Source organism: Protopterus annectens, chromosome 5.part0, assembly GCF_019279795.1.
Source record: "Protopterus annectens isolate FY-2018-M chromosome 5.part0, PAN1.0, whole genome shotgun sequence".
NCBI classification, from domain to species: domain Eukaryota; kingdom Metazoa; phylum Chordata; order Ceratodontiformes; family Protopteridae; genus Protopterus; species Protopterus annectens.
Genome location: NC_056735.1, coordinates 1,795,232,023 through 1,795,244,965, shown reverse-complemented (window position 1 = coordinate 1,795,244,965; position 12,943 = coordinate 1,795,232,023). Strand labels below are relative to the sequence as shown.

Genomic DNA, 12,943 nt, shown 5'->3' with positions numbered 1-12,943 from the left:
CTGCACAGCCTGTCACCCCTGCCACCATGGCACGAACCTCAGATCCCAACACTCCTGACCCAAAGGAATGGAGAATTCATGCATCCCCAATTGTAGACCCTCAATCTGGCAGCCTGGCTTATTCCCTGACCTCTCCTCAAGCTACCCAGTCTAAGCAGACAATTTCTAGATTTTATACGTGAGGCCAAATGCCCCAGCACTAGAAAGTCTTATGCTGACAAGTGGAAAAGGTTTTGCACCTGAATTTAGGCTAAGGGAGCCAGAACGGCACAGCCCACCCTACCTCTCATCCTGGATTACCTGGCAGACCTCTACTACACAAGGGTCTATCCTTCTCTTCTGTTAAAATTCATGTGTCTGCCATCTGTGCTCATTTCAGCATAGAGCCACCTCTTTTCTTGCACCTCCTCCTCAGTTACCAAGAGGGGCTAACAACTTGAGGCCACCCAGAAGAGCTCCTACCCCAGCTTGGGACCAAAACTTTGTGTTGGAAAAACTCACCCTTTCCCCCTTTGAACCTGCAGCTTCAGCAGAGTTAAAAATTTTCTCTCTGAAGACAGCCTTGCTTCTGGCCATCACTTCAGCTAGAAGAGTATCAGAGCTACAAGCACTTATGGCTGTAGAGACCTTCATAATTTTCCATGCTGACAGGGTTTCCCTCGGGACTAACCCGTCCTTCATGCCAAAAGTGGTGTCCAGTGTGGCTCTCAACCAATCCATTAATTTGCCCACCTTTTTCCCTTACCCACAAGGTAAAGGGGAAAGGACTCTGCACTCGCTTGATGTGCACAGACAGCTCAGGTTCTACCTAGACAGGACTAAATATTTTAGAAAAACTGATCAATTGCTAGGCAGCTTCGCTGCAAGAGCAAAGAGCAAGGCCATATCCAAACAATTTCCAAATGGATAGCACATTGCATTCATTTCTGCTCCAAACAGCATGGCAAACCTCCCCCAAGGGGCTCAGGACACATTCCACCAGAGCAACATCCACCTCTGCAGCTTTCATCAGAGGGGTCCCCACCAGGGACATCCTGCAGGCTACAACAAGGACATCTGTTCGTACCTTCGCCAGAAATTACCACCTGTCTATCTTCTCCAAATCCAGGGCAGGCTTTGCCACTGCGGTCTTGCAGAGCATCCTAGCCAGCCCCAGTCTTTTTGACTGCCTCCACCCTTTTCTTCAGCTTTGGGAATCAACCCAAATATGATGACTGCAACAGTGAAACATGAATAACATAGTACAGTTGTGTACACTTACCATAAATGTAGATGTTCCAAGTGTATTCACTCTTGCAGTTCTGGTTTCCCTCCCTCCATCCCCCTTATCTTTTTCTCTCTGTACTTACAAGGAATATTTGGTACTTACTTTCTACTGGTGGTGTTCTTCCACCATAACCTAGCTCCTTATTGGGGGCTCCTGACATTTAGGGCAAGAAAAACTGATGTAATGGTGTCAGCTGCCTGTTTTTATACCACTAACACCCTTGGCATCAGTCCTGGAGCAACAGCAACCGACGCAGAAATACTAAGCCTTTGGTATTTGGGCCGACTGAGGGCTACCCTGGCAGGGATAACCCAAATGTGATGACTGCAACAGTGAATACACTCGAACATAGGTTCATAGGTAGGTACTAAGCTATCGGCCCAAAGGCGTAAGTAAGCTTAGCCAACAAGGCTCCCTGACTTATGCCACCCATGAAAGTTAATTTCCTGTGCCCCTGTCGAGCAGAGCCACAGAAGTGATCCCTGGGGTGTATTTCCTGTTTTCCATCCACTTATAAAGATTTTTCTTGAAGAGTGCTAATGAGGAACTTTGCCTGATATAGATGGGTAGCTTGTTCTAGAGTATAGGAAGTCTCTGGGACAGGAATCTATTCCTCCAGCATGCCCTGTTTGTTGTGGTGACAAGGTTTAGGTGCCTAGAGCATGTAGCTCGGAGGGATTGGGATTTCTTAAAGTGTAGCATGTCCAATAGCTCTGGGTTTAACATAGCTTTATATGTTAGGCAGAGATCCTCCTCAGAGTAAGTGATATGCTACAGAGTAAAGCTGGCGTTTTTTGAGACAGTCATTGTAAGGCATCTGTTTGAGGCCAGTAATTCTCTTTGTGAGGTACTTCTGTGGCCTTTCCAGCTGCTGCAGATGTCTTGAGGTACATTCCAAAAGGGGCGTTGTACTCTATAATGGGTCTAATAAGTGCTGAGTAGAGGGGAAAAATGACCTTTCTTTTTCCTGGATGAGAACCCTTTTGTGATGGTGTGCCACATAGGAGTTCTGACTACTGTGGCGATGTGATTATCAAAGGAGAGACTACTGTCCACTTGGGTCACAAGGTCTCTTATCACACATTCAGAATTGAATAGACTACTGTTTATGTGGTAGTTCATGGGTACAGAGTTTTTACCAAAGGGGGTGACAATGCACTTTTTGGCATTGAGCTTGAAGACCATGCCTCTGACTCCAGGCATCTGTCTCAGTGAGGCCCTTCTGTAGGATGTCCACATCATTTGGGGACTCTACTATGGCTCCTGGTTTGCAGTCATCTGGGGACTTCGTTAGCCAGAGGCCTTCTGTGTTAGCCTGTACTTCAGAAAAGTAGATACCAAACATGAGAGGTCCCAGGACTGGAACCCTGTGTTACTCCACTTGTCACTGGTTTGAAGTCAGATTTGGAGTCTGCAACTTTTGCATTGTAGGTTCTGTCAGTAAGCCAGTTGGCAACCCATCTTGTGCCATAGGAATTTATACCTAGCTTAGTGAGTTTAGCTATAATTCTAGAATGGGGGATGGTGTTGAAAGCCTTGACGAGTTCAAGATAGGCTGTGTGAACTACCTTATCCTAGTCTACGGCTATGGTGACTGCCTCAAAGAAGTCAATCAGGTTCAGAAGGCATGATCTGCCTTTCACAAACCCGAACTGGGTGGGGTCCAGAGTTTGGAGGTTACCAATGTCTTTGAGTTCCATGATGAATACCCTCCATGGCCTTGCAGACCAGCCTCGTCAGGCTAATAGGGTGATAGATGTTCTTCGTGTTTCACTTTTGCAGTCATTACATTTGGGTAATCCTGCTGGCAGGTTGCCCTCAGTCGGCCTGAATTCCAAAGTCCTGGGTCCTGCGTCGGCTGCATCTTTTATACCCCTGACGTCAGGGAAGGGGTGTCAGCAGCTGACGCCATTTTCTTTAGTCTTTCTTGCCGCGATGTGCCCGAAGCAGAAGCAGTTTGCAAATGCCGGTCGGCCGACTCCTGAAATTTTTGTGTTCGAGTTTCAGATCAGAAGTCTTCAATAAAGCCAAGTACCCCATTGGGGAAACTTTTTTCTTGCTCCAGTCCGATGTCAGAAAAAGTAAATTGTATTTCTTGTGGAAAGCAAATACCTCGTAAGGACTTCCATTCCTACTGTATTCCTTGCCCAGGCCCTGATCACAACGTTTCTGGTTGTCGGTTTTGTGCTAGATTTAACCAACGCACTATTAAGCATCTGTATGATTTTGCTTTAAACTGTTTTAGATGCCGGTTTAATTATCCAGAAATGTCATCGGATAGCCATCCGACTACCGGAGTTAACAAAAAACGCAAAGAGAGAGAGAGACAACCGAGGCCCAAAACCGACTAAGCTTCTCCTAAGCCAGTCGCCGGTTCTCAGTGAGGTGCTTTCGCAGCCCCTGACACCCGCTACTTTAGAGTCGCAGGCCGCTACCGTCTCCCACGTTGAGTCGGCCATACCGCTGGAAACTCAAGGTATTGGAACCTCGGATACTATTTCTTCAGATGAGTCCGGAGCCGCTGAGCAGGCACCAGCTTCTGAGGGTGCATTCAGACCTAAACATCTTTTCATTAAACCAACCTCAGCTTCAAAGGCTAAAGCACCTTCTAGAGCAAAGAAACAAACTCAAGAGCCACATGGACAGGCCTCTATGCCCAAAAAACAGATGCAGATAATGGCCGAAGACTTAATTACCTTGATCAGGGGTTCCCACCCCCCTCCTAAGAGGCCTAGGCAAGAGGCTGACTATGAATCTTCAGATCAGGTTTCTATTTCTTCTGATTCCTCTTCTGATCAGGAATACCCCCCCCCCCCATGAGGATTCTGATGCAGAAGAATCTATACCTTCAGCTTCTTCTCCAGAGGACTATTTTTTTGGGGAAACCTTGCGTACCATGGGGGAGCATTTCCACTGGGAGAGCCAAGATTTTTCAGAATCTAAAAAGAGGCTCAGGGATTTCCTTTTACTACCTCAACAGAGGCCACCAGCCATTCCACCTGTGTTAGACATTGTACATGTGTTTTCAGAGTCTAGTCTTACCCCTGACTCCTTACCTCCCGCTCCTGATAAGCCTGACAGATATTACAGGGTTCCTGAATCTCATAAATTTCTTTTTAAAAACCCTGCTGCAGACCCAGAAACTATTTCACAGGGTCCCAAAGGAGTTAAGCCTTCTGCTGCAAAAAAAACCCTACCCCTCTGACAGAGATTCTAGGGCACTGCATAGATGGGGAAAAAGGTTTACACATCTGCCACCTTGGCTATAAGGGCCTTAAACTGTCAGTTTCATATGATCAAATATCAGCAACATGTCATGGCATTGCTTAAACAGAAAATGTTGTTAAACTCTGGAAGTGCAGAAAACAAGGAAATGCAGGATTTATTGCATGCAGCTGAACAAGTTGGAAAGCATACTTTGCAATGTGGTTTTGATTCTTTGGAGGCCTCCTGCAGGGCTGCAGTTACGGGTTCTGTAATTTGGAGGCATGCTTGGTTAAAGGAACAAAATCTGCCTGATCATGTCAAAGTTAAATTATTAGATACACCATTACAGCATGATGCTTTGGTGTTAAGGCAGAAGAGGTGTTAAAGAAAATGGAGAACAAAGCTAAATCTATGCAGACTGTCTGGATTTTTTTACAAGTACAGCCACCTAGGTTTAGTAGACACTGGCCTACAAAGAATTGGTCCTTTCCTGTGTCAGACAGACTTCAAAGGGGCAGATCCAGATGGCCCTAGAGGCAGATCCCAGGCGCAAGGTTCATACTGGTCAAAGCAGTGGGGTGCTTCTACCTCCATAGTTGGAGAAGACGAATCACAACCCATACAGGAAACAGTCCCAATGACTTCCCCCTGCCTGTACTAAGCACTTATCTCCTGGCAGCACCCTTAGTGGGAAAATTTGCACTTTTGTAGCAAAATTGGCACATTATAACCCAGGAAAAGTGGGTTCTAAATATCGTGTCACAAGGCTACAAGATGTTCATCGTGCATACAGCTGCAGTCATCACACTTAGGTTATCCTGCCGTCAGGCGGGTCCTCGGTCAGCCGAATTCCAAAGTCTAGGCCCGGCATCTGTTGTCGTTGCTTCTTCCCTGACGTCAGTGCGGCAGGGGTATAAAAGAGGCAGCCGACGCCATTTTCTCCAGTCTTTCTTGCCGCGCGGTGCCCGAAGCAGAAGCAGTTCGCAAGTGCCGGTCGGCCAGCTCCTGAGATTTACGAACAGCATTTCAGCCGAAGTCTTCTTTAAAGCTAAGTACCCTGTTGGGGAAACTTTTCTTGCCTCAGACCGATGTCAGACAAAGTTAATAATTGCATTTCTTGTGGGAAGCAAATACCGCATAAGGATTTTCACTCTTACTGTATACCTTGCTTAGGGCCAGACCACGACGTCTCAGCCTGCCGTTTTTGTGCTAGGTTTAATAAGCGCACTATTAAGCGCCGGGCGGAGTTCGCCCTTCATTATTTTGGCAAAAGATTTAATTATATCATGTCGTCGGATGCACCGACTCCAGTTTTAGGCAAAAAAACGCAAGGATAAGGATAGACATCAGAGGCCTGCACAGAGTACTGAGATCACTCTTAGGCCGACTACCGGTTCTCAGTGAGGCGCCTACGCAGCCCCTGACTACCGATGAAACTATTTCACCGGCGACCTCAGTACCTGAGGCCGCAGGATCCTCGGTCTCCATTCCCACTGCAGATACCGACGCCACTCTTGGCAGGGAAACTGAAATTTTAGCGAGGCCTGCCATTTCTGAAGCCGTTTTCAGGCCTACCACCTCCTCTTTTAAATCATTCACTAAGTTTAAAGCTGCAATGAAAATTAAAAAACAAGGGCCTCAGACCCCCTCTCAAGGCCCCATGCCTAAAAAATGGATGCTTAAAATGGCTGAGGATTTGATTACTCTCATCGGGGGTTCTCAACCCCCCTCAGACAAAAGACCCAGGTTGGAGGAAGACTATCCTTCCTCAGACCAGGCTTCTTTTACTTCAGACCATTCTGAGGACCAGGATTACACCTATTCCCCATTTGAAGACTCTGATGCTGAGGAGTCTATTCCCTCTGTCTCCCCCCCTGAGGACTTCTCTTTTGGGGAAACCCTGCATACATTGAGAGAGCACTTCCACTGGGAAGGCCAAGATTACTCAGATTCCAAGAAAAGGCTCTGGGAATTTCTTCTACTTCCCCAGCATAGGCCCCTGGCTATTCTTCCTGTCTTAGATATTTTGGATGATGTGTACGCAGGAGCCAGTCTTAATCCAGACTCATTACCTCCAGCCCCTGTTAAACCAGACAGATATTACCGGGTGCCCGATTCTCACCAGTTCCTTTATAAAAGCCATACTGCTGACCCAGAAACAATTTCACAGGGTCCCAAGGGGATTAAGGCCTCTACTGCTAAAAACCCTTTGCCTTCAGAGAGAGATTCTAGAGCATTAGAAAGGTGGGGGAAAAAGGTGTATACATCAGCCACTCTAACCATGAGGGCATTAAACTGTCAATTTCATATGTTAAAATACCAACAGTTCTTGCTATCTCAGCTGAAATGCAAAATGACACAAACAGAACAGCCAGACTTGAAAGAGTTGCAGGATTTGTTGCATGGAGCAGAACAAGTGGGGAAACATACCTTGCAGTGTGATTTTGATGCTTTAGAGGCCTCATGCAGAGCTGCTGTCACGGGGTCTGTCATACGTAGACATGCTTGGCTCAAAGAGCAAACCTTACCAAATCATGTCAAAGCAAAGTTATTAGATACACCACTACAAAAAGATGTATTGTTCGGTGCTAAAGCTGAGGAGGTACTAAAGAAAATGGAGGAAAATGTGAAATCTATGCAAACAGTTAAAGATTTCTTGCAGGTGCAACCTCCACACTTCAGCAGAAACTGGCCTTCAAAAAATTGGTCCTTTCCAGCCACAGACAGACCCCAAAGGGGCAGATACAGATGCCCAAGGGGTAGAGGACAACCTCAAGGATCTTACAGAGCTAGACAGTGGCAAATACCAGCCCCCAGAGGTGGAGAAGATAGGCCACAGTCATTTAGAAAACATATGCAATGACTTTCCTCTATGCCTGCCAAACAAAGATATAATGGCAGCACCTTTGGGTGGAAAACTGGCCTTATTTTCAAAAAACTGGCACATTGTTACACAGGACAAATGGATTCTGGATATTATAGACAGAGGCTACAGGTTCCACTTTCACACCCTTCCAAAAATGAGAGGCATGCCAAACCTGCCACAAAATCAATGGGCAGAGGCACAAAGGCAAATTTCCGCTCTCATGGATATGAAAGCGATTCAAGAGGTACCTGCCAAAGAACAAGGTCAAGGTTTTTATTCAAGGCTATTTCTGGTACCAAGGAAGGACAAAGATTGGAAACCCATCTTGGACCCATCTATTCTAAACACATATCTAGAGGTACCAAAATTCAAGATGCTCACATTACAGCAGCTTCTTCCCATGCTGGGCAAGGAGTCTTGGCTGGTAACGTTGGACCTCAAGGAGGCATACCTGCATGTCCCTATCAGACAAGATTGCAGAAGATACCTCAGATTTCTTGCAGGTTCAACCCATTACCAATTTTCTGCATTGCCCTTTGGCTTATCTACTGCGCCCAGAGTGTTTACAAAATGCCTGGCATCAGTAATTGCCTTCTGCAGACAACAAGGAATCCAAATCTACCCATATCTGGACAACTGCCTGATCCAAGCAGACAGAAAGGACCTTCTATTGCAATATCTGGGGTTTGTAAAAAATGTTAAACTGCCTGGGGTACACAGTGAACAAAAAGAAATCAGAACTAATACCATCTCAACAGATAATTTTCCTGGGTACCAGCTTAAATACAACAACCCAGATGGCCTACCTCACGCCAGACAAACAAGGGCAACTGTCTCAATACTACAACAAAATGGCAACTTTAACCAGGCTAACTGCAAGGAAAGTCCTGCAGGCTCTGAGTTTCATGGCATCTTGCATCCTACTAATACCATTTGCAAAGCTGCATATGAGGAAACTACAATGGTACCTAAAAAAAACTTATGGTCTCAGCACAGCCACAGCTTGGAAACAATTATACCACTCATTTGCCTTCAAACGGAATTTTTGTGGTGGGCTCAAGCATGCCAAAGAAACACAGGTCTTCCTTTCTGTTTACCACAAGCAACTCCTATCATCACAACAGACGCCTCAGACTACGCCTGGGGAGCACACATGGCAGGTCAGTGTATTCAGGGAAAATGGTCCCAAAAAGAGATGCATCTACACATCAACCAAAAGGAGATGCTAGCCGTACAAAATGCTCTTATGACCTTCAAAGACCTACTGCATCCAGGCCAGCTATTAATAAGGACAGACAACACCACAGTCCTGTGGTACATAAACAGGGGGGAACACATTCATATACCCCCTGTGCAGGCAAGCCATGACCCTGTGGAACATAGCACTGGAATTACAAATTCAACTACAGGCACAATTCCTGCCAGGGAAGGAGAACACACTGGCAGACAACTTAAGCAGAAATATGACAGACCCACACGAATGGAAGTTGCATCCTCAAGTTTTCTCAAAGATAACTCAGGCATGGGGACAGCCAGACATAGATCTGTTGCTACCCACAGAAATTACCAGTTGGAAAAATTCTGCTCAACGACCTATCATCCACAGGCCTGGAAAGTGGACGCACTCTCTTTCAATTGGACAACATTGACAGTCTATGCCTTCCCGCCTCTACCTCTACTGGCCAAAGTCCTATTAAAAACCAGAGCAGAGAGGCCACAAATGATTCTCATTGCTCCAAACTGGCCACGACAGCACTGGTATCCTCTCCTAAAGAGCCTGTCACACTCAACACCATGGATCCTTCCGCAAGTTTCTTTTCTGTTGTCCCAGCACAACTACAAGACCCTTCACAGCCAGCATAGAACTCTAAATCTAGCTGCATGGAGAATACCGTAGTTTACCAACAAACTCTCTTCTCCAAGAAGGTACAGGATGTCATCTTGGAGGCCAGGAGACCCTCTACTATAAAAACCTACTCCGCCAAATGGAAACAGTTTTGTTCCTGGAATCAAGCAAAGGGTCAGAATCCTTGGGTAATAAATATACCTCAGATTTTACAGTACCTAACTGAGATGTTAAACAGTGGCCTCTCCTTCTCTTCCATAAAGATCCATGCTTCAGCCATTTCAGCACAATACAATACAGATCCTCCTTTATTCTCACATCCTCTATTAAGGCAGTTCCTCAGAGGGGCAAAAAATATATAAAACCCCCACGGAAACCACCAGCTCCAGCTTGGGACCTCAACTTCGTATTGGAGAAAGCTGACTTTGCCCCCTTTTGAGCCGGCTTCTTCAGCAGAGCTGCAATACTTGTCATGGAAAACAGCCTTCCTTCTGGCTCTTACCTCAGCACGCAGGGTTTTGGAGCTACAGGTCCTCATGGCTGTGCAACCATTCATCATTTTCCATCACGAAAGGGTTTCCTTACGAACCAACCCTACCTTCATGCCAAAGGTAGTATCCAGTGTGGCTTTGAATCAGTCTATTCATTTACCTACCTTTTATCCAAATCCACAGAACAAAGGAGAGAGGTTACTACATTCCTTGGACATTCAGAGGCAACTTCGTTATTACTCGGACAGAACAAAGTCATTCAGAAAATCTGAGCAGATCTTTGTGTCCTATGCTACAGGTGCTCAAGGAAAGGCTATTTACAAACGGACTATTTCAAAATGGATAGCCCACTGCATACGCTTTTGTTATTCATTTCATCGAAAATCAGTGCCTGTAGACATCAGATCCCACTCCACCAGGGCTACAGCTACCTCAGCAGCTTTCCTCAGGGGGGTCCCTACCAAGGACGTTTTGGAAGCAGCTACTTGGAGTTCAGTGCACACTTTCTCCAAACACTACCACCTTCCACTATACTCTAAATCTAGAGCGGGCTTTGCCACAGCAGTCCTGCAAGGCATTCTAGCCCCTCCTAATTCCGCTTAGTACCAGCCACCCTTACTTAGCTTTGGGATTCTACCCAAGTGTGATGACTGCAGCTGTATGCACGATTAACATAGTACAGTTTTGTACCTACCATAAATGTAGATGTTCGAGTGCGCATACAGCTGCAGTCCAGGTTACCCTCCCTCCATCCCCGCTTAGGACAGGGCTTATGACAAACACCTTTAACATACTACCTATTTGGGGTATTCCTTTATGGTGTATTTGCTTGCAACTACTGTTTATTTATCTACTTATGTATGTTTGCATGACATCATGATGTCCTTCATGGATGCATCTGCAGTCATAACAACTGGGTTGTCCTGTCGTCAGGCAGCCCTTCGGTCGGCCGGATTCCAAAGTCCGGGTCCGGCTTCGGCTGATGTCGCACTTCACCCGACGTCATCTCTGTTGGTCTTCGGGTATAAAGGCATCAGCCAACGCCATTTTCCTCAGTCTTTCTTGCCGCGTGGTGCCCGAAGCAGAAGCTGTTCACAAGTGCCGGTCGGTCAGATCCAGAGATTACTACTTCCGAATACTACTTCGAAGACTTCTAAAAGCTAAGTACCCCGTTGGGGACTCTTTCTTGCCTCAGCCGATGTCAGAAAAAGTCAATAACTGTTTAACTTGTGGGAAACAAATACCTCATAAAGATTTCCACTCTTACTGTTTGCCTTGTTTAGGCCCAGTCCACGACGTAGCAGCCTGTTCAGCCTGTGCCTCATTCAACCGACGAACGCTTAGGTGTCGGTCGGAGTTTGCTGAACAGTTTTTCGGCTCAGATTTTGCGTACATTATGCCGTCGGATTCTCCGACTACCCAGATTGTTAAAAGCAAAGAAAGACCGACACTGCGGTCCACGGTTTCGCCGAAACCATGGTTAAGCAAATCATGAGTGTCTCGGTTTCGCGAAACCGAAAACTGATCAAAGCACAGCTGAATCAATGACTACTACTGAGGCTCCTGCTATCTTACTTGAAACGGCCTCAGAAATCTTACCTCCAGTGGTTACTAGTGACTTATCAGACACCATCCCTTTGGATGTCTCTACCCCAGCACGTGGTGCTGCTAGGCCTCCTGCAGCCATGTCTATTAAGGCCTTTGCCAGGGCTAAAGCAGCCAAATCTACTAAATCAGTGCCTGTTAAGCCCCCCTCTACTAGGCCCACTTCTAGTTCACAAATACTTACTCTAGCAGAGGATTTAATATCCTTAATTAGGGGATCTCAATCTCACCCAGACAGGGCCTCTCAGCCCCCAAAAAAGAGACCTAGAGCAGAGCCCCCCGAGCCTGTGTCCTCTGAGGATTCCGCGGAGGACTCTGATATTACAGACCAGCCAGAGGCTCATTTCTCCAATTATGAAGACTCAGATGCTGAAGAATCCATTCCAGCTGCTTCCCCACCAGAAGAATTCTCCTTTGGGGAAACCTTACATGCCATGCGAGAACAATTCCAATGGCAGGAACAGGATTTCTCAGATTCCAGAAAAAGACTTAGGACTTTTCTGCACCTACCACAACACAGGCCTTTAGCTATACCTCCTGTCCTCTCTGTTGTGGACGATGCATTTAATGATGTCTGCACTGCACCAGATTCCTTACCTCCAGCCCCTGTCAAACCAGACAGATGTTACAGGGTTCCAGACACTCATCACCACTTATACAAGGCCCCACTTGCAGACCCCGAAACCATATCCCAGGGGCCTAAGGCAGCAGCCTCGACCACAGCAAAAAACCCTATTCCTTCTCAAAGGGAAGCCAGGTCTTTAGACAGATGGGGCAAAAAGGTTTACACCTGCTACTCTCTCAGCTAGAGCTTTAAATTGTCAGTTTCACATGATACAATACCAAGAGTTTATGCATGATCAGTTAACTAAAAAGCTATCCTCTGATGACTCTATAGATAAGAAATATATATTAGAAATGGTAAATAACATACAACAGGTTAGTAACCATTCCTTAAAATGTGGCTATGATGCACTGGAGGCTTCATTTAGATCAGCCATGACTGGCACAGTGATAAGAAGACATGCATGGCTGAAGGAACAGGTCTTACCGGATCATGTTAAAGCTAAGTTATTAGATGCACCTATGGATAAGGCCAGTTTGTTTGGTACACCTGCCCAGCAGGTAATGAAGAAAATGGAAGAAAAGGCAAAATCTGTACAAACAGTTAAAGATTTCTTGCAGGTTCAACCCCAAGGTTTAGCAGGAACTGGCCTGCCAAAAATTGGTCCTTTCCTGACTCCACAAGATCCCAAAGGGGCAGGAATAGACGTCCCAGAGGCAGAAATCAATCCAGAGGGGGTGCCTACAGAGGACGACAGTGGCAAGGTAATAAGAGGCACAGACACAGCCACTGCCACTACAACAGCACAGTGACTTGATTCTAACTCCGCCTACCAGGGAACAAATAGCAGCACCATTAGGCGGAAAATTAACCTTATTTTCAAAAAACTGGCACTATATCACAAAAGACAAGTGGATTCTGCAAACCATAGACCAAGGATACCGGTTCCACTTCCACACTATACCAGTCAAAAGAGGAATGCCAAACCTGCCTCCAAATCAAAAAACAGAAGCTCTACAGCAGATAATGCAACTAACAAAGATGAGAGCTGTGGAAAAGTGCCAATAACAGAACAAGGCAAAGGATTCTACTCCAG

At 46.1% G+C, this 12,943-nt stretch overlaps 1 protein-coding gene across 1 annotated transcript in view; it reads left to right on the top strand.

The window, feature by feature from the left end:
• The window catches only part of ZDHHC20 (zinc finger DHHC-type palmitoyltransferase 20), a 1,600,692-nt gene that overhangs the window by 638,263 nt on the left and 949,486 nt on the right, over positions 1-12,943 (top strand). The gene's annotated exons all lie outside the window — the stretch shown is intronic.